Source organism: Mobula hypostoma, chromosome 8, assembly GCF_963921235.1.
Source record: "Mobula hypostoma chromosome 8, sMobHyp1.1, whole genome shotgun sequence".
Lineage (NCBI taxonomy): Eukaryota > Metazoa > Chordata > Chondrichthyes > Myliobatiformes > Myliobatidae > Mobula > Mobula hypostoma.
This window is the reverse complement of record NC_086104.1, coordinates 60,979,855-60,999,915: the sequence shown is the minus strand read 5'-3', so window position 1 is coordinate 60,999,915 and position 20,061 is coordinate 60,979,855.

Below are 20,061 nucleotides of genomic sequence, written 5' to 3'. Positions count from 1 at the left end.
TTATACCAAAAGATTTGGCAAAATTATCAGAATACAATTATCAGCCTAAATATAAAAAAAAGGAAGATACAACAAGATGGAACCTAATTCCTTTTCGTGGTCTCAGTTCAAGGATTGAATCTATTAAAATGAATGTACTGCCCAGACTACTATATCTCTTTCGAACCCTGCCAATAGAGATTAACCAAAATCAATTCAATGAATGGAACAAGATGCTATCAAGATATATACGGCAAGGTAAAAGGCCTAGAGTTCATCTCAGAACTTTGCAATTAGCCAAGGGAAAGGGGGGGATGGGGCCTACCTTCTCTTAGAGATTACTATTTTGCAGCACAATTGAGAGATGTGATATGCTGGTGCAATCCATCATATGACGCTCAGTCGAAAAAAATTGAGGAGGGGATACTTTCCATCCCCATACAGGCAATTTTGGCTGATAACAACCTACAAAGTTACATAAATACTATTGATAACCCATGGGTGAAATGGACTCTTAAATATGGAAAACTATTATGAAAGAATATAAACTAGAGAGAGACATTGCAATTCTTAAATGGTGTGCATATGAATCGGATTTTACGCCGAACAAACTGGATGCTAGATTTAAGGACTGGACAGCTAAAGGAATAACAGCTATTTGCAATATAATGAAAGAAGGAACACTGTTCAGTTTTGAAATGCTCAAAGAGAAACATTTATTAGAAAAACAAGACGATTATGGATATTTGCAGATGCGGCAGTATGTTAATAGGACGGCTAAAAATGTAACCAAGGCAAGTACATGTTTGATAGCGCTAATTAGAAAAGCATATAATTCAGACAATGGTAGTAGAATAATTTCAAGCGTGTATGAGGGTTTGTCAAATCTTAAAACACATTCGGCTTCATACATTAAAACAAAATGGGAGAAGGAAGGAGGGATAATAATATGAAGGTATCAATGGAAGTGTACCAGTTCACTGAAATGGAGGGAGTTCGGGTGGAAAAACTTGATAAGATATTTTATTACGCCCTCTCAGAAATCCCATTATGATAGTAACCTCCCTGTTTGCTGGAAAAATTGCGGAAATCAAAATGCAAACCATTAACATATTTTCTGGGAATGCCCTGTTATCAAAGACTCTTGGAGTGGGATACACAATGCCCTAAAAACATCTTTAAATGTGAAATACCCTTAGAAAGTAAGACCATATATTTTGGGTACATACCTCAAGAATGGTTGAAAAGGGATAAATGTTTAATGAATATACTGCTGGTGGCTGGTAAAAAGACACTTACCAGGAAATGGTTATCACAGGAGAGCCCAACTTTAGTTGTATGGATGGAAATTACAATGGACATTTACAAAATGGAGAAGGTAACAGCATCTGTTAATCATAAGTTGGAACAATTTGATTCATACTGGGAAAAATGGTTTCACTACATAACACCTCATAGGCCTGATTTTATTCTCACAAGTCAATGAATATGTTGTTTAAAAAAAAAAGATCACTCCCTACTTTGTACATAGTTCTCTTCTTTGATTGTTCTTTCTTTCCTCTCCTTTCTATAAGTGTATATCTCAGATAAATATTATGTGGAGATTTATGACAAATATGACTATATGATGTATATGTATAGTATCTGAAATGCATCTTATGGGAAGTTTTGTTTGATGATGAACTTCAATAAAAAATAAATTACAAAAAGAAAGCCAGATTTTGCAAATAGCTGCCTGATTAACATATCTGAAGCCTTCTCAGATATGTTGCCTGCAAACACAGCTGCAGTTAGACCAGTGTTTTCATCACTTTCGTGCTTCTGAATAGCATATTCTTCCTGGGTCCAAAATGCATTCCAACCAGCGGCACTCAGGTTGGTACCAACACCTGATTGCCTTCTGTTGAGGAATGATTCATGGTGTACAGCATGGAGACAGTTGTGGCATCATCCAGTACCACCTTAATTTGCTTTCAGATGGCTTCATTGCAGGGGATGTGGCATGCAAAATGGTGGATAGATCTCCAATCAAGTTGTAGTTGTCTCAGCCACTCATGTCTCCACTATGCTGATCCTCCTGTTGTTTTACCACATACACGCTCAATGTCACTTGTTGGTTGTTGTATTTTGCCATCATGAGTGTCTGCAAGCTTCAGATTAGTATCTTTGAAATGTAGTTCAAACTCATTTTGTGGAATGACTGAAACAGCCGAAGCAATGTCCAATTCCATTTTAATTAATTTGCCATTCACTTCTGGTGTAAACCATATTGCTTATCTATACTTAGTTTCCACATTGTAAATCTCAGGGGTACCCAGTTCTGTGTCGCTTTCCTCATTATCAGATTTTTCATCAACAACATGCAGATTAGTGCTCTTTTTTGAAATTGCAGCTTGACTTTTTTATCTTTTTTTCTTCTCTGTGCAGTCCACTTACGTTACTCGACATGCTCTTTGTATATGTCCTATTTTGTTGCATTTTCTGCAAGTTTCACCTTTAAATCTGCATTGGTCAGGTTTATGTGAGCCCCTGCCACAATGGTAACACAAATTGTTTGGCCACGCCTTATTTCTGTTTAGATGTTGCAACTTTGCTCATGTTTGCTTTCTTTCCTGACTGCAACTCAATTACATCTCTGTCTGATGTTTCCATCGAAACAGCAATTTCAATTGCACTTTTAAATGTAAGTTGTGGTTCAGTTAGAAGCAGTTTTTGGATGTTTTCTTGTATGATTCCACAAACTAAACAATCTCTTAGTATATCATTAAGTCCATTACCGAACTGACAATGCTCAGACAATCTCTTCAATTCAGCCACTTATGCTAAAATGGACTCCCCTTCCTTTTGATTCCTCCTATGAAACTTAATGTTCTGCCATTAACAAAGACTTCAGTTCTAAATGTTCCCGTATTTATCATCTTCATTATGTGCCATGTCTTAAGGCATGGGCAATCGTGATCTATCCATGACCACAATCGTTCTTGCAAATTTTTCTATGAAGTGGTTTGCCATTGCTTTCTTTTGGACTGTGTCTTTACAAGACAGGTAGACACAACCATTATCAAAAACCTTTAGAGATTGCCTGCCTGGTGCCAGTGATTGCATAACCATGACCTGAGATGCACACCAGCTTCTAATATGACGAACTGTCACTTCATGTGACCTTAATCAGGGGGCTAAGCAGGGGATCCACCTTGACCAAGAGTGATCTGATGATAGGAATGTCTTACACCTCCTTTGCTAGATATGTATCTTCACTCCACCCTTCACGTACCTGCACTAATTTCACGATATCAGCAAAGCTTATTTTGCCTTGTTTGTTTGGAGCAGTTAAACTTTGAAGCAAACTGTATGCCTTTAAACCCAATGCACACTGCAAAAAAAAATGGTACTTATTTCTCATTGGCTGTTTCATTTGGTTCAAAATACTGTTCAATTATCTCAGTGTAAATGAAGCAGTTACTCATGGAGTAATCGAACTTGTCTATCTTTCTGATGTAGCCAGCCATTCCTGATTTTTGTTTTAAGCTTATTATCACCCAGTACTAACCCTTTATGAACTCGTGTATTCTTCTGTTTCCCGCTGTTTTTTTTTCAACTCAACTGTCTCTGCATGTGGTGTGCTGTACTTTTACTCATTGTTTCTTGCTGTGTTTTTTTAAAAATTTGAATGTGTAACTTCACTTCAACAGGTTGTTAGGGTTCATTTTAAAAATACCTTGTCGCTACTGTGATGTTTTGTAACTTTAAAACATTAAACAAATTCAAGGGAAAATAAGAGCCAAGGGATGCAAGTCTAACTTAGTTCTTTACTTTAAGTAAGGGGCTCACGTGTCACGTGGTAGCGTGATGTAAGTAATTTACATATTCATACATAAAACCCATAATGAATTATTTAAATGAACAAGAATGCTTAATCAATCTATATACAAGATTACTCAAATATTACTGAAATATTAAATACACAACAGCCACTATGGAAAAAAGACAGGAAATTCTGCTGAATTGAATCAGGAACTGACACCTTGCATATATCAAGAGGTAGATACACTATCAAAAATATGTATTTCTTTGAAAAGATTAAAGAGAAAAAAAATTAGAGATCAAACCTATATATATATACACAGGATAGTCGAGCACCAGAATTTGTTCATAACCTAAAAAGTCAGACATCCTTATATCTCCACTGATACTGCCTGTCCCTCTGAGTTCTCTCAGCAGTCAGTTTTATTTTCAGGTCCCAGCATTGTCCATCTCATCTCAAAAGACAGTAGGTGCTGTGAATCTGCTATAAAGCCAGAAAATAGAGGCATTCAACGGGTCAGGCAACATCCACAGAAAATGAAACAGTGGTCTGGGACTCTTCATCAGAATAGGGGAAAAGAAAAATAACTTGATTTTAGATGGCAATTGGAGTAGGGGTGGGTTTGGTAGAATAAAGGAAATGTCTTTGTTAGGATGAATCCAAATGGTATAATGGGGGCTATTACAGGCACATTATGCTGTTTTGTCTATACAATAGTGAGAATATGGGACATATCCAGCAGGCTAGGTTATATGAATAGATCAGGGAAAAACAACTGGACTGGATACTGTTCTTAGTTTGTCTATGAAGCGAGAGGGGAAGCATAGAAGCACAGGCAATAGATGAGATACAATCAAGGACTTAGTCCACTATGGTAGAGGAGAAGCCATGATCTAAGAAGAAAGAAATAAGAAATTGGAGAAAGGATTCTGATTGGTACAGGAAGTAGGGTGGGTGAGAGTTAGTCAAAATAGTTTTGGTAGTTTACGGGCTTGTAATGCATATTATTTGCTTAGCCTTTTAAAAAAGAAAGATAGGGTGGGGTGGAAAGGGTGAATAAGGGATGGATGCTGTGCCTCTGAGAATAGGATGGAAATTTGCTCCAAATATGAAGGAAATTGAGTTCCATATAACCATATAACCATATAACAATTACAGCATGGAAACAGGCCATCTCGGCCCTTCTAGTCCATGCCGAACTCTTACTCTCACCTAGTCCCACCGACCTGCACTCAGCCCATAATCCTCCATTCCTTTCCTGTCCATATAGCTGTCCAATTTAACTTTAAATGATAACATCGAACCTGCCTCAACCACTTCTGCTGGAAGCTCGTTCCACACAGCTACCACTCTCTGAGTAAAGAAGTTCCCCCTCAAGTTACCCCTGAACTTTTGCCCTTTAACTCTCAACTCATTTCTTCTTGTCTGAATCTCACACAATCTCAATGGAAAAAGCCTATCCACGTCAACTCCATCTATCCCCCTCATAATTTTAAACACCTCTGTCAAGTCCCTCCTCAATCTTCTACGTTCCAAAGAATAAAGACCCATGAGTGCAGAAAGTTATATCAATGCAGTTGATGATGTACCTGGAAGAGTAGGTGTAGTGAGACCAAATAGAATTGAAACACTGTTCTATACATCTCACAAAAGACATGTAGCACTCGGGCCCGTGTGAGTTCGATAACCATAAATTTAATATCAAGGAAGTGGGTGGATCTGAAGGAGGAATTATTCAGTATTAGAACAGTTGAATCACCTATTGAATGTGTTGTTAGAAGGATACCACTTGACCCTTTCTTCAATTGAGAGGCAGAGGGCCATCAGTTCCTCTTGTTGAACAATGGCATATACATAGTCAGGATGAAATATTGGGACCATGGACCAGAGTACAGAAAACTTCAGAAGTGTGGTGGATGTTGGTAGAAAGGGGCCAGAGCAGAAGGGGGAGATAGATAGATAGACAGATAGACATACTTTATTGATCCCGAAGGAAATTGGGTTTTGTTACCATTGCACCAACCAAGAATAGAGTATAAATATAGCAAAATAAAACCATAAATAATCAAATAATAATATGTAAATTATGCCAGATGGAAATAAGTCCAGGACCAGCCTATTGGCTCAGGGTATCTGACCCTCCAAGGGAGGAGTTGTAAAGTTTGACAGTCACAGGCAGGAATGATTTCCTATGACGCTCAGTGTTGCATCTCGGTGGAATGAGTCTCTGGCTGAATGTACTCCTGTGCCCAACCAGTACATTATGTAGTGGATGGGAGACATTGCCCAAGATGGCACGCAACTTGGACAGCATCCTCTTTTCAGACACCACCGTCAGAGAGTCCAGTTCCATCCCCACAACATCACTGGCCTTCTGAAAGAGTTTGTTGATTCTGTTGGTGTCTGCTACCATGAAAATGAAGTCAAAGTAAGAAGTAATAAATTTTGTTGGACAGAAGCAGGCTGAAACAATGGGTATAATACACACCAAATGCTGGAGGAACTTAGGAAGTGAGTGAGTGGAAAACTGGCTAAATGTTCAATGGTCAAGAGGAGGTACTAGGATACATCTGGGATTTGAATAAACCACATGCATATGCTTTATCCATTTTCCATGTTCCCTCATTTTTCTTCATATTTTCTGGATCATTTTTGATTAAAGTGAGGAAAATGCGTGTATATTATAGGCACAAGCTATTTTCTTCATGCATGGACTTAAGACAGCTGTGCTGAATAGGAGCGGAGATATATTGACTCAGGAATCTTGATTCCCAATTACGTCAAACTGCTCGAGAGTTTGACCTGAAACATCATTTCTCTTAATCAAGTTGATAGCTGATTGTTGCCAATGTCAATGTGCTTTCTCCTTTGATAATGTATCTGGACAATAAAACTCAAAGGAAATAGGATGTGAAACAATATCTTTATAAACAAACATGATACATTTAACCAAATTTTGGAAAAATATGAAAGAAACTAAAAATACCGCCTAAAACACAAGCCTGGTAAATGTTAAAATTAGGATAACTATATTTGTTTGAGGCATTTTGAAATAATTCTTTTGTAGGTCATATACAAATCCTGACTTCTTTCAAGATCTCTGAGCTGCACTGCTATAGTTTAAACAATGGCTCAAAAGTAAGCAGCAGACAGACACGAAAGAATGTTAGAGCAGACATCATTTGTGTATTCTCTGGTCACTTCCCTCTCTCTGGAGTGTACACTGTGTCAAATGTTGAGGACTTGCAGACAGTCGAACAAGTCAGCAAAGTAGAGGTCAATGTAAACACCAGGTAGATAAGCAGCACCTAACTCTTGGACAGAATCATGATTTACTGGAGCCGCTGAGGTGATTTTTTTTTCTTCATTTGCCAAAAAGAAGATAGCCGAGTTTTGTGCGGTGAGAAGTGAAATCTTTCCTTCATCATCTCTTCAAATTTTGTGCAAACCCAAAATGTTCTGACAATGTAATTTTTTCCATATCTGACTAAATGTATCCTTTTAACTTTGATAGTCAAAGTGTACTTAATGCAAGTCCACTTGAAGTAAGACTGCCAAGAGAGTGGAGGGGTAGTGAAGATATTCAAGCAGCAGCTAGTCTAAACCTGTCAAGAAACTCAATTGGTAAATCTAGTGGGGTGATGCACAGACTTAGCCTAATCTTCAGGGCCTGAATTGACATACCAATGAGAATTTTTGAGCCATGATATGTCCAGGTCTGAACTGAGGCAAGTGTGTAGCTCTGTGATTTAGATTCTAGCTTCTTGTTGCCACCTGAATACCTTAACTAATTCTCCACTCTACTACACCTGACAAGACTTGCTTGAAGCAGACTTGCATAAATTGTACTTTAGTTATCAAAGGTGGTAGCAATGCAGTTCTTTCAGAGAGCAGAAAATACCCCTAATATAATTTATTAAATTGAAATGCACCAATTGATACACCAGTCAGCACACATGTCTTCTGATATTTATATTTATGTCCTCAGTGGCATGTTTTATTTAGTGCAACCACCAGCTTATAATGGATACAGGCTAGGATAAGTATTAAAATATCAATCAAAGTTTTCAGTTCCAAATCAGTTTTTTGAGAATTCAGTTTATCTGTCTCCCACTTCTGATTCAAAACACTGCAGGTTTCCGTTTTACTCTATAGCAAGAATGTAAGCTTTGACGCTAGAGTTGCAATTCAGGTGAACCAAGGTCTATCTTCTCGCCCTTGGGCATTAAAATCCAAGGAAGGACGGAGCTTTCATGCACCATCTTTTCATTCCTTACACATAGTAAAGGCATCCTTTAGTCTTGCGAGACCATGGATCTGCGCCTGGAAAGTCTTCACTCTCCAGGAAGCAGGCCTGAGCAAGGTTGTATGGAAGACTAGCAGTTGCCCATGCTGCAGGTCTCCCCTTTCCACAACACCAATGTTGTCCAAGAGAAGGGCATTCGGACCCATACAGCTTGGCACCAGTGTCATCGCAGAGCAATGTGTGATTAAGTGCCTTGCTCAAGGACACAACACGTTGCCTCGGCTGGGGCTCAAACTCACGACCTTCAGGTCGCTAGTCCAATGCCTTAACCACTTGGCCACTTACACTTAGTATAGTTGAAGAAAAACCTGCTGTTTATTGTTCTAAACATTTATGCATTTTTATTGATTTCTTGATTTTCTTTAACCATTTTTGAAAGTTGTGGTCAAAAATATAGGCCTTTAATTCATGCTGCATGTCTAACTTCACTGTAAAATCTTTAGGATACATCCAAGGGGAGATGTCCTAACACAAATTTACAAAAAATCTCCTGTCATTTTCCACTGTATATAATTACAGTAAGGTGACTTCCACAATGAAAATTAAAACTTATAGCTATGCATTAGTTGTTATCAACAATGTGCTGCTACACTCTACACCCACTTCCTTTAAATGACATAAAAATAATTAGTCACAGGTCTGTTAACTGACAGTGACCCTGCTCTTCATGCTGCTTGACAAAGCCTTGTTGACGTTGTTGAGCTCGATATTGTGCAGCAGTCTCACCCTCTGGTAGAGATGTCTCAGCAGAGTTCATTAAAAGTGTCATGGCCAGCCTCACCCACACTAGATTAAAAGTAAATTTCCCAAAAGTTTAGTTTTCAATTTAATGGGCAAGGCCTGACACCCAAATCCCTTTATGCAGGAATATGAAATAAAACATTCGGAACTGCAAGTTCTACCAATGTGCATATTATGAGCACACAAAACGTTTCATAGCTCACATTAAGAAAATGGACTGTACAATATTAAACACAATGACACAGTTTGATACATCCTGATGCCTCAAGTGATAATAAATCCCTTTTAATGACACTTGAATAGTTCTGTTTCAACAAAATTAAGGGCAGCACATTAGATCAGATCCTCCAAGTGGACCACAACTTTGTCGTGGTTTGGAGGCCTGTGTGCCTCAGTGACCTGGAAAGCTATGTCGGCTGGAATCAGGGCTTTATACTTTGCCTCTTGGTAGGTCACCCAGGTCAAAGGGTAGAGGCCAGACTAAGAGTGGTCCACAGATCCTCCAGGTCCAGGGGTTCAGCTCGGGGCTAACAACCCTGACTGGTAAAGCTAAATTGTTACAGAACGAGCGATGCACATTTCTGAGGCTCCACCCGGGACTTGCATTACTGACGGTAGTGAAAACTGAGAGGAAGCTACCAACATGATGAAGGAAGCTGTAGAACTGCCGGTGGCATAACAGGCAAAAGAAAGGCATTAGAACAGATAGTAAAGCCATTGGCTCATGGTGCTAAAGCCTGTCATTGAATCCTGACCCATCTCTGTGGAAATTCTACGTTTCCCCTCTGACCAGATTTCCTCTGGATTTTCCAGAACTCCCCCACATCCAGCTCCTGAAATATCTGTGTTGGTAGGTTGGATAGCCACTGTTAATTGCTCTTGATGTGTAGATGTGTGGTAAAAACTAAGAGGAGCTGATAACAATGTGGCGAGAATATTAAAAAAAAAGATTAGTTTTGAATTATTGTAAATGGATCATTGAAAGCTGGTACAGACAGTGGGTCGAAAGGCCGTATGATTCTATGACTCTAGTATATGCTGCATCTGACTGTCACTGTCTTAAGTGCTCAGCTGAGACATCTTTGTTTCCCTCAAATGCTAATCAAGGCGTAAAAATTCAATAGAAATTTTGTGGAGTTCCCCTTGTTCTTCTGACATCTTTCTCTTTTTCCTGTCTTTTTGCCTTTCTAGTCAAATTTGAGATTACTTCTGAAGCTCTTAAGAATGCTTGTGTTTAAAATCAAGCCCAGGCTTGCTTCAAACATTCTGCTGGTAGCCATGTTTTTGTGTGCATCCATGACATTATGTAAGTGGGATCTCTGGTGACATCTTCCCTTTATGTATGATTTTTTTTCTACAGAGAAAGGGAGGTTGATCAGAGGAAGAATAGGCGGCAGCAAAGCAGAATTTAGCCACCTGCTGCTACCCTTCCACCTACATTGACTAGTAAAGGCTGACTAACCTGCAATTACTGTGTGGAGCTGCACACATATGATTAAGGTGAGCAAATATCCAGATGCTCTGCTTTGCTATCTGATGCGAGGAAACGCTGCATTAACATGTAACATTAGGTTATGTTTGTTGGAGATAGTAATGCTTAGACACATTTTCAACTCACTTCTCTATAATCTTTCATCATACACCCCAATTCAGCCCCGGGAAAGGTGCCCTGGATTTACAAACAAGTCCATCCTCTTCAAGCAACACACACAAAATGCTGGTGGAACGTAGCAGGCCAGGCAGCATCTATAGGAAGAAGTACAGTCAACGTTTCGGGCCGAGACCCTTCGTCAGGACTAACTGAAAGAAGAGATAGTAAGAGATTTGAAAGTGGGGGGGGGAGGGGGAGATCTGAAATGATAGGAGAAGACAGGAGGGGGAGCGATGAAGCTAAGAACTGGAAAGTTGATTGGCAAAAGGGAAACAAGGTTGGAGAAGGGAGGGGATTATGGGACGGGAGGCCTAGGGAGAAAGAAAGGGGGAGGGGAGCACCAGAGGAAGATGGAGAGCAGGCAAGGAGTTATTGTGAGAGGGACAGAGAGAGAGAGAAAAAAGAGAAAGGAAAAAAAAAGAGGGGGAAAATAAATAAATAAATCAGGGTTGGGGTAAGAAGGGGAGAGGGGCATTAACAGAAGTTAGAGAAGTCAATGTTCATGCCATCAGGTTGGAGGCTACCCAGACAGAATATAAGGTGTTGTTCCTTCAACCTGAGTGTGGCTTCATCTTGACAGTAGAGGAGGCCATGGATAGATATATCAGAATGGGAATGGGATGTGGAATTAAAATGTGTGGTCACTGGGAGATCCTTTTCAGTCATCTGATTCTCTGCTTCCAAGTGCGTCAGATAGAGGACTGGAGAATCTAGAAGTGGCCACAAACTTTGTTTTCTTCTGTTAGTTTTACTGTGGCTACTACTGGGTTGTGCTAGGTATTTGTTACCTAAACAATCACCACTAAGCCTAAATATGGGCAAAAAACTCATTCATAATGGATTTCAACAGTTTTTTAAATATTTTGCATTGGTGCCTTTATTGGTCTTTTTTGGGCACTCAGTGCCAGGTCTAACATTAGCAAGGAGTGACCCAGATAATTGTGGACAGGCTCTTTCATGGCAGTCAATGTCAACGCATTAATTGTCTGCTGGCTTCTAGTGATGCACTGTCCAATTCCTGGCCATTTGGGAAATCTTTTGAACTTATATAGAAATAATTTTGTAGAAGGTTAAATGCAACAGAAAAGACATTGTGTGTCTACTTTCAGCAAAGCTACCAACATGTAAATAGAAACTTGAGTCCAAAGCTGATTAGTGCTTCAAATTTAAATAATACTTGTATGCTGCAACTTGGCCATCTTTAGAGTATTTAATTATAGTTGGGTACTCTACTGGCATGATTGTCCATTGATAATTTACTGTGGCATGATCAACAGAAGGACATGAGGCTGAACTGAATGCTTACAGGCCATAAATGACCAAACAGTTCAATTTCCCATATTTAAGTGAGGAGTAATTGAATGGACAGTGACTACCCATGTCAGATTCAAGCATTCTGCCATCTCTAATATTTAACTGCTGTTTTCTGGAAAGCTATAAGGGCAGTGATTTATTAAAGTTTTTTTTGGCTGAAATCATTTTCTGTATCTGTTGTAGCAATTTGATAAGTTCTCAAAAAATATGCTCCACTTCCTTTTCAGTGGTCTGAGAGCAAATTGAAGAACAATGAAATTCTGCAAAGAAAAATCCAATTTATTTATTTATAGTGCAGCTCAAGTGAGAAATATTTCCACTGACATGTACAGAACTTGTTTCAGAGGGAAGGTTGAAATAATATTATATATAATTTGTTGGAGTGGACATAAGTTTTGTCCTGCAATTAGCTAAACTAAATTTTGCTAGTGAAATGGGAATTGGGTTTTCCATTTTAAAATGCACTCGTGCACAAAAAGGAAACATTTTCGGCACTGCACTTGTTGACATTACAATCACATGGCATGATCCATTAACCATTTACTGTTTTGCTATTTTCTTGGTATAAAAAATGCTTTTGGTAATGTGTGCTGGTGAAAGATATATGCTACTAAAGTATTGTCCCTGAATTGGTAGTGCTAAAAAAATCTAAATTCTTAAATTTGGTCCTTTTGAAATCAATGAATGAACTTCAGAAGGAGATTAGAGCCATCCACATTTCTAAAAAGCAACCAGAGAGGAATTGCTGGATAACAAAGTCTCCATTCCTGAATTTGAGTTCAAAACCATGAGCAATGGTAAAATATGTCACTTGTGTGAAAATAACTGTCTCCCCACTACTGAAACTCAGGCTGCAGGACTAGAGATGAGGAGCCAGAGGGGGGTATGGCCTCCCCGTATTCATTAATAACACATACATATGTATGCCCATGCCCCTGACACTAGAACAATTCCTCCATACTGATGATATCTCTGCACAGCTATTTGATTGCTGTTTAAGTTGGCAAATTGTCCTGCTTCCTCAGCTCATTGAAAGCACAATTGCCTGTAATCTGGAACACACTGACATGCAGCCATAGCTAACTGACAGTGCTTTGCAGGGCCATTGGGAAATGAACAAGTACGGCCCATTGTCGTTTTCTGTGGACCGTCAACTGTTTTTCTATAGTAAGTAGAACATTGCTATTCAAACATTTCAGCTCGAATTCTAGGGTCATTGAATAGCGGCTCTTGTTCTAATTTAAAGTCAACTCCAGAGATTATTTTTTATTCCTCATATTATTCATAGAATACAGGCATCTGCGGCAAGGCCAGGGTTTGTGGCTGCTCTAGATGGCCTTGAAGGTGATTGGGAACTACATTTTTGCACTGTTGCAATCTACCTGATGAGGGTACTTCACTGGTGCTGATAGATGGGGATTAAGCCCACAGTGATCATTTTGCAAATTTGAGCAGCATGTTGACTGCAGGCACCTCAGTATGACACGCCAGCCAGGAACCTCCACCTCCCCCCCCCCCCCAGCCACACCCCCACCCCGATGTTCCACAGTTCATGGTACCAGAGTCTTTTCTAAACAAAAATTGAAACACATTCAGCTTATGTGATTTATTAAAATGTTAATATTAATTAAAATAAAATCTAAAACATAACTTTCCATTGCATTTTTAATGAAAGTCCGGCATTCTTTTAGGCCAGAGGTCACTGACATAATCCTAGAACGCTAACTGAAAGATTAGATGCCTCTTTAGATTAACAAGATTAGGAACTCAGTGCTGAGTATAATGAAGGAGAAATAGTTCTGACTTCCAGTGTACTCCATACTTCAAATTGCATTGCACAGGCATAGTCATCTGGAATTCACTGGTACAGGTAATTCAACAAGCTGGTTTTCTACAGAACTGTTGTCTCAGTGCAAGCTCGCCCAAGTTATACCGTACAAAAGCTCCGGCCAACCTCACACCTCTGAATTGTTTGTCAGCCTGGATGTACAGGTATATAATCCAACTGTGTGTCAACGTGTGTAGCAGAGTATTTCCTTGCATGTCCTGATTCATTTCTCAGCTTAATGTAGAACCTTCCTTCAGATACACCTCCTCTGCTTCAGAGAAACAGCAGGCTTGATATAGTCTTCCATATTCTGTTTAATCCATGCAGTATATTTGAGTACTTGTAGCATCTAAAGTTTTAGATACAAGGGGCACAGTGACCTTCATATGTTTTATTTTCACCTTGCACATGGAAGGAATAAGAGAAGCAGCCAGATGTTATCCATATGGAAATACGCTTAAGAGCCTCTCCTCGGAAGAAGTCATTTGCAATATCATCTTCAAGAGGCCACTCTGGGCTCCAGACAGGTGATGTGTGAAACATCTTGATTCTGCTGAAGCTCTGATTGTACAGATAACAGGAATTCCAGTTCTAATTCCTTATCACTGAATATTAACTGCATCTGTTGGAATGACAGCAGTCATTTCTATTAAGTAAACTTTTCTCAGTATTATTCTGCTGTGGAGCTGTGTTGTGTGGCTGCAAGATGGGATTTCTTCTCATAATAAAAACTTGGTAGCTACAATTGCACACAACAATTGAGTGGATTTAAAATAATAATATTTGTAAAGAGTAACCTGAGAGTATGGGGGGTATTGAGAAACCTGTGGCAATAAAATTTCATTTTGTTTGATAGCTGAATATTTATTGAATTTTTGCAATTTCCTTTGTTGTTTCAGCAGTCATTAGAAAACCAATGATTTTATGAAAATTACTGTAACAAATAAATCAACACGGTAGAAACAAACTCCAGGTATGTTCATAACTATGTTAGACATTTTACAAAATGTTCGTTCCTTCTAATGCTAATCTTATCAAGGATGTGAAATGAGGTTATGCAATGAATCTGTTAAATCGGCATGATCATTGGTAAAACTAAATGTTGTGTTTATCAGAAACAATTCTACTAATGTACACTGTCTCCCCCTCACGCCCCAGCCACACACACGCTAATTTTATGCATGCATTACAAACATAAGCATCCAGCAAAATAATACCATAAAATTTGCTTTGGTCTTCCTCCATAAATTCACTAAATATCATTTACAATATTCAGCCTCTCTCAAATGCTTTTCAAATTCTGATCTTTCATAAAAAATGGACAGACGGTCTACCTCATCTAGACTTCTCATAGCAAGATTATATCCTAAAATCAAACTATCCCTGATCACAGAAAGCTTTGCATCTCCAAGTACGATATCAGATACCAAATTTCTACACCTCTTTGTCGCTTACTGTGATCCTTTTGAAGATAGAGCCCCTTTATAGCAAGCAAACTAGTATGTTGGGCAAAGATACTGAAGTGGATTTGGCAATGTGATTACATTTGGCAGATCATTATCCAACGTTAAACCCAAAATAAGGGAGGAGAAGATGGCGGCGCGACGCAGCTCGCAGCGGCCACTCCGGTGGTGATACCTGTTATCTGTCAGGTAGGGTGCCATGCACAATTCTGATTTGATGGAGACAGACGTGAGAGCACGGAGGAACATCTGGTGAAACTTCTGAAATGCCCGCTTCGCTGCCACTGCTACTGTGTGATCCAGAATCTCCAGAGGGGAAGGCCCCAAGTCCTCGGCTTTGCTTGTTCTCGGCGGCTGGGATGGGGTCAAAGTGCTCGGCAGAGGATGGTGCTCGGTGCTCGGTGTTGGAGGGCTGGTCGGAGGCTCGAAGTTTTTGGGTGGACTCAGAGTCCGCTGCAATCGAGTGCTTCCAATGGTGCTGCATCGGCAAGTTTGCGGCACATGGAGGCTCATGGCAGGGAGAGTTTCTCCCTTCTACTGTCTGCGTGAGATGATGGGGCTACCGGGACTTTGAGACTTTTTTTTGCCGTGCCCATGGTCTGCTCTTTACCAAATTACGGTATTGCTTTGCACTGTTGTAACTATATGTTATAATTATGTGGTTTTGTAAGTTTTAGTCTTGGTTTGTCCTCTGTTTCTGTGATATCTTTCTGGAGGAACATTGTATCATTTCTTAATACATGCATTTCTAAATGACAATAAACGAGGACTGAGTGTCCTCATAATCTAATCTAAAAAAAATAGCTATGAGATGAATAACTTCTTTGAGAGGCTGTGTGCTGTTTTTAGAACATGGAACATAGAACATGGAATGTAGAACAGGGTACAGCACAAGAACAGGCCCTTCAGCCCACAATATTGGTGCTGAACCAATTAAATTAGTAATCAAACGGCTAACTAAACCAATAGCTTCTGCCTACACAATGTCCATATCCTTCCATTTTCCTCACATATATGTGTCTATCTAAATGTCTTTTAAAAGTCACTAATGTTTCTTCCTCTGGTGTTAGACATTTCAACCCTTGGTAAAATATATTAACTGCTTAGTCTATCTATGCCTCTCATAATCTTATAAACCTCGATCAGATCTGCCCTCAGTCTCCATAGCCACCCAAGTCTGTCCAACTTCTCATTATAATACATGTCCTCTACCCAGGTAACATCATGGTAAACCTCTTCTGCAGCCTCTCCAAAGCCTTGACAATCCTCCTATAATGTGGTGATCAGAACTGAATGCAATACTCCGGATGCAGCCTAACTAGAGTTTTGAAGCTGCACCTTAACTTCCTCACTTTTGAACTCAGTGCCTCAACTAATAAAGGAAAACCTGCCATATGCCTTCCTAACCAGCCAATCAACCTATGTAGCCACTTTCTGGGAACAATGAACTTGGATCCCAAAATCCCTCTGCTCATCAACATTATTAAGGATTTTGCCCTTAACAGCGTATCATCTCTTGGCCTTTGACCTACAAAGGTGCAACATTTTACACCTTACATTTGACCAACTCCATCTACCATTTCACTGTCTGTATTTGCAACTGATCTATTTTCCTGTTGTATTCTTTGTCAGTCCTCTGTTATATACAACACCACCAATCTTCATATCATCTGCAAACTTACTAACCCATCCATCTATATTTTCACATAGATCATGTATAAACATCACAAATAGAGGTCCCAGTACAGATCCCTGTGAAGCACCACTAATTGCAGATCTCTAGCTAGAAAAAGTCCTTCTATCACTACCTTCTGAATTTTATGGGCAAGCCAGTTCTAAACCCAAATGGCCAATTCACCATGGATCCCTTGCATCTTAATCTTCTGGATGAGTCTGCCATGAGGAACTCGGTCAAACACATTACTGAAACCCACAGCTCTATCTTCATCAATCTGCCTTGTCATCTCGTCAAAAAACCCTATCAAGTTAGTAAGACATGACATGCCCACACAAAGCCATCCTGGCTCTGCCTAATTAGGCCATGGCTTTCCAAATGTTCATAAAACCTATCGCTAAAAAAATCTCTTCAATAACTTCTCTATTTAGTTTAAAATAACATTTTAGTATTGAGATATCAAACTATGATTGAACTGGAGGTTAAATGCCATTTAATGGGAGGTCCTTGTGAGAATCCAGCTATCTATAAAATTATTCAATTTTTTTTACTGGATGTATTCATTATACCTCATGACATTGAACTATGGACATTGTTAAGCAGGTACTGTTTATGTAATAATTTGTATTGTGTATATGACAAGCTGATCTTTTCCACTTTTCACCATTTAAGGAAATGTCTTCTGGATTACCCATGGGCATTGCTGCTATTCCAGTGCTCGATCTGCAACATTTTCTTAACAAAACTTATTGTGAAAGTGTTTGTAGAGAACAATGCTATCATATGATTGGTAATCAGAACATAAAATTTGTTTGGTAGGGGTTTATTTTCCAGTAATTATACTCGAGAATCAGAAAGTTTAATTTAGAACTTTTACTTTAAAATTTCTCAGAATCAGAAACACCACTGCATTTGGAAGAGCTTTTTATTCGGTCTGAATTGAATTTGACTTCTGTAAGCTTCCTCTCCTAACTATGATTATCACAACATCAGTAATAAACTTCTTTTCTTGCCTTGTGCCTTCTTCATTTTAATCATTTTAAATGTCCAAATGTAAAGTCCTATTCCTCCTTTAAGGCTCTTCGTTAAACTGACCTTTTAAACATGGCTTTTGATCATCCAACTTAACATCTCCTTTGGATTAGTTTCAATTTGTTTGTTTCTACTCCTCTGAAATACTTTGGTACTTGTATCGAAGATATCATATAAATGCATATTGGTTTCCTCTTTAATGGCACATCTTAGATAGCAAGAGAATCTAATGGAATATTGGAACACATGGAATATTGCTGGACAACGTAATCCTCTTCTGCTGTTCATGAAATCATAGATGATCTGTGAACAAAATCTATATCCCACTGTTGTACCTTAGTAACTTCAAAGTGAACAGTCAACTGAGCATCCATTATTACTGTCACATTGACTTCCCAATTAATTATCTAAATTCCATAAGCCAAGTTTGTGTAGTTACTTCTCAGAAGTTAATCCTTAGAGTTCAAAGAGCATTCTGATAAATCCACTCCATCCCCCCTCCAAGACCTATACATTCTTCCTACACAAACAACTTGATCTCTGCAACTTCTGCTCTTTGTTGCTTTTCACCACTTAGGAACTACTCTGTTCTTTTAGACCTCATTTGTCAGCAGCAAGACTTATTTGCTCGATACATTTAATAGTTCTTTTTAGCCTTCTGCTGCTATAGGAACTGCTCATAATACATCCTCCACTTTTGAGCCACTGGCAAACTTTTATAGGTAGCTTTCTATTCTTCTGTCTGAGCCATTCATGAACATGGTGAGTGGCAGCTACCCATGCTGGATGCTGGGGACACCACTAGTCTCATTTTGAATATTTGTTCATTATCTGCTTTCATCTGGAATCAGATTTAATATCACTGGTATATGTCATGAAATTTGTTAAATTTGCAGCACCAAATATATATCTTTTGTCCCTGTATTCCTGGAGTAAGGGCTGGTACTTCAGGGCCTTCCTCTTGTGAATCTCCTCACATCCTTCCTTCCATGCTCCTGTGAGCTCCACCAGGATGATTTTTTCATCTTTGGTCGACCACAGTATGATGTCTGGTTAGAGTGTGGTTTGCATCACCTCCAGGAACTACAGCTTCCTCCCCAAATCGACCCTCATTTCCCATGATTTGGAAGTTTGCAGCAGATGGTGTTTAGGCCTCTTTGATATGATGGCATAGCCCTCTCCTTGATGAAATGACTGCTCTGCTTGCCTCTCCCGCTCCAGTGTGTCAGCAAGAGTCATCAGGACCTTGTTGTGGCACATCCTATGCCATCCTTGTATTAAAGCTGTTTTGCATCCTGACAGCATGTGTGCCAGTACACCCCACTGAGCACAAAGCTTTCAGTGAGGATCCTGGTCTAAGCTCTGGTACTTCAGGGCATTCCTCAGACTCCAAGTGTGCAGCTGTGATGATGTAGGAAGTGTCATACACAGACTGAAGAAAAAAGAAAATGTGGAAGGGCTCCTGGCTGCAGAGCTCTGCCAAGTGATCTTGGGCTTGGCAAGCTACCATTTTGTTCAGATGCCCTGTGACCCGCAACTCCATTGCCTTCGATAACTGTGGTTCCGTACCTCTGCCTGGACCATGTCACGCCTGTCCCTTGCACTTGCACTCATTGGAAGTGTGCAGAACTGAGGCCTTGCCATCCCAGGCATGGATTGCCAATGATGTCTCTCAATTGCAAGGCGTTCACTGCCTGGATGGTGACCGATTTGGGGTTCCACTCTTGGGCTGATCTTGTTGTGATTCCTGCTTGGTTTTGTTAGCTTGTCTTTGGAGCCTCTCTGTGTTAACACAACTCTACACTTTGCCACCTTGAACTCCTCCACTACCAATCACAATAGGGGCTGTAGTTGGCCTGATCTTATGTAGAGCCCCACTGAAGAAAAACTTGGGGGGAGAATCCCCAGCCACCTCCTCAAGATGCCTGTTAACTTCTCTCAATGCTTTTTACAGTGGTCATGGGGAATTCATACACCATGAAAAGCCAGAAGAGCATTGATAGAAGAGAATGTTGGTACAGCCATGTCTTAAATTTACCAGGGAGTCCGGTTTTGTCAATCTTCTTCAGCCACTCTTCAGTCTGTTTTAGTGTCAGTGATACAGTGTCGGTGATGTTGGCGCAGTCTGTCAGTGCTGCATTAAACCACTTCCCAAAACTCTTTACTGAGTTGTCCTCTATGGATGGAATGATTCTCCCTGTACTTAAAGACTGAACTTGCTAGTAACCTTGCCCTTTTTGATCACCATGCATCTGGACTTTCTGGCC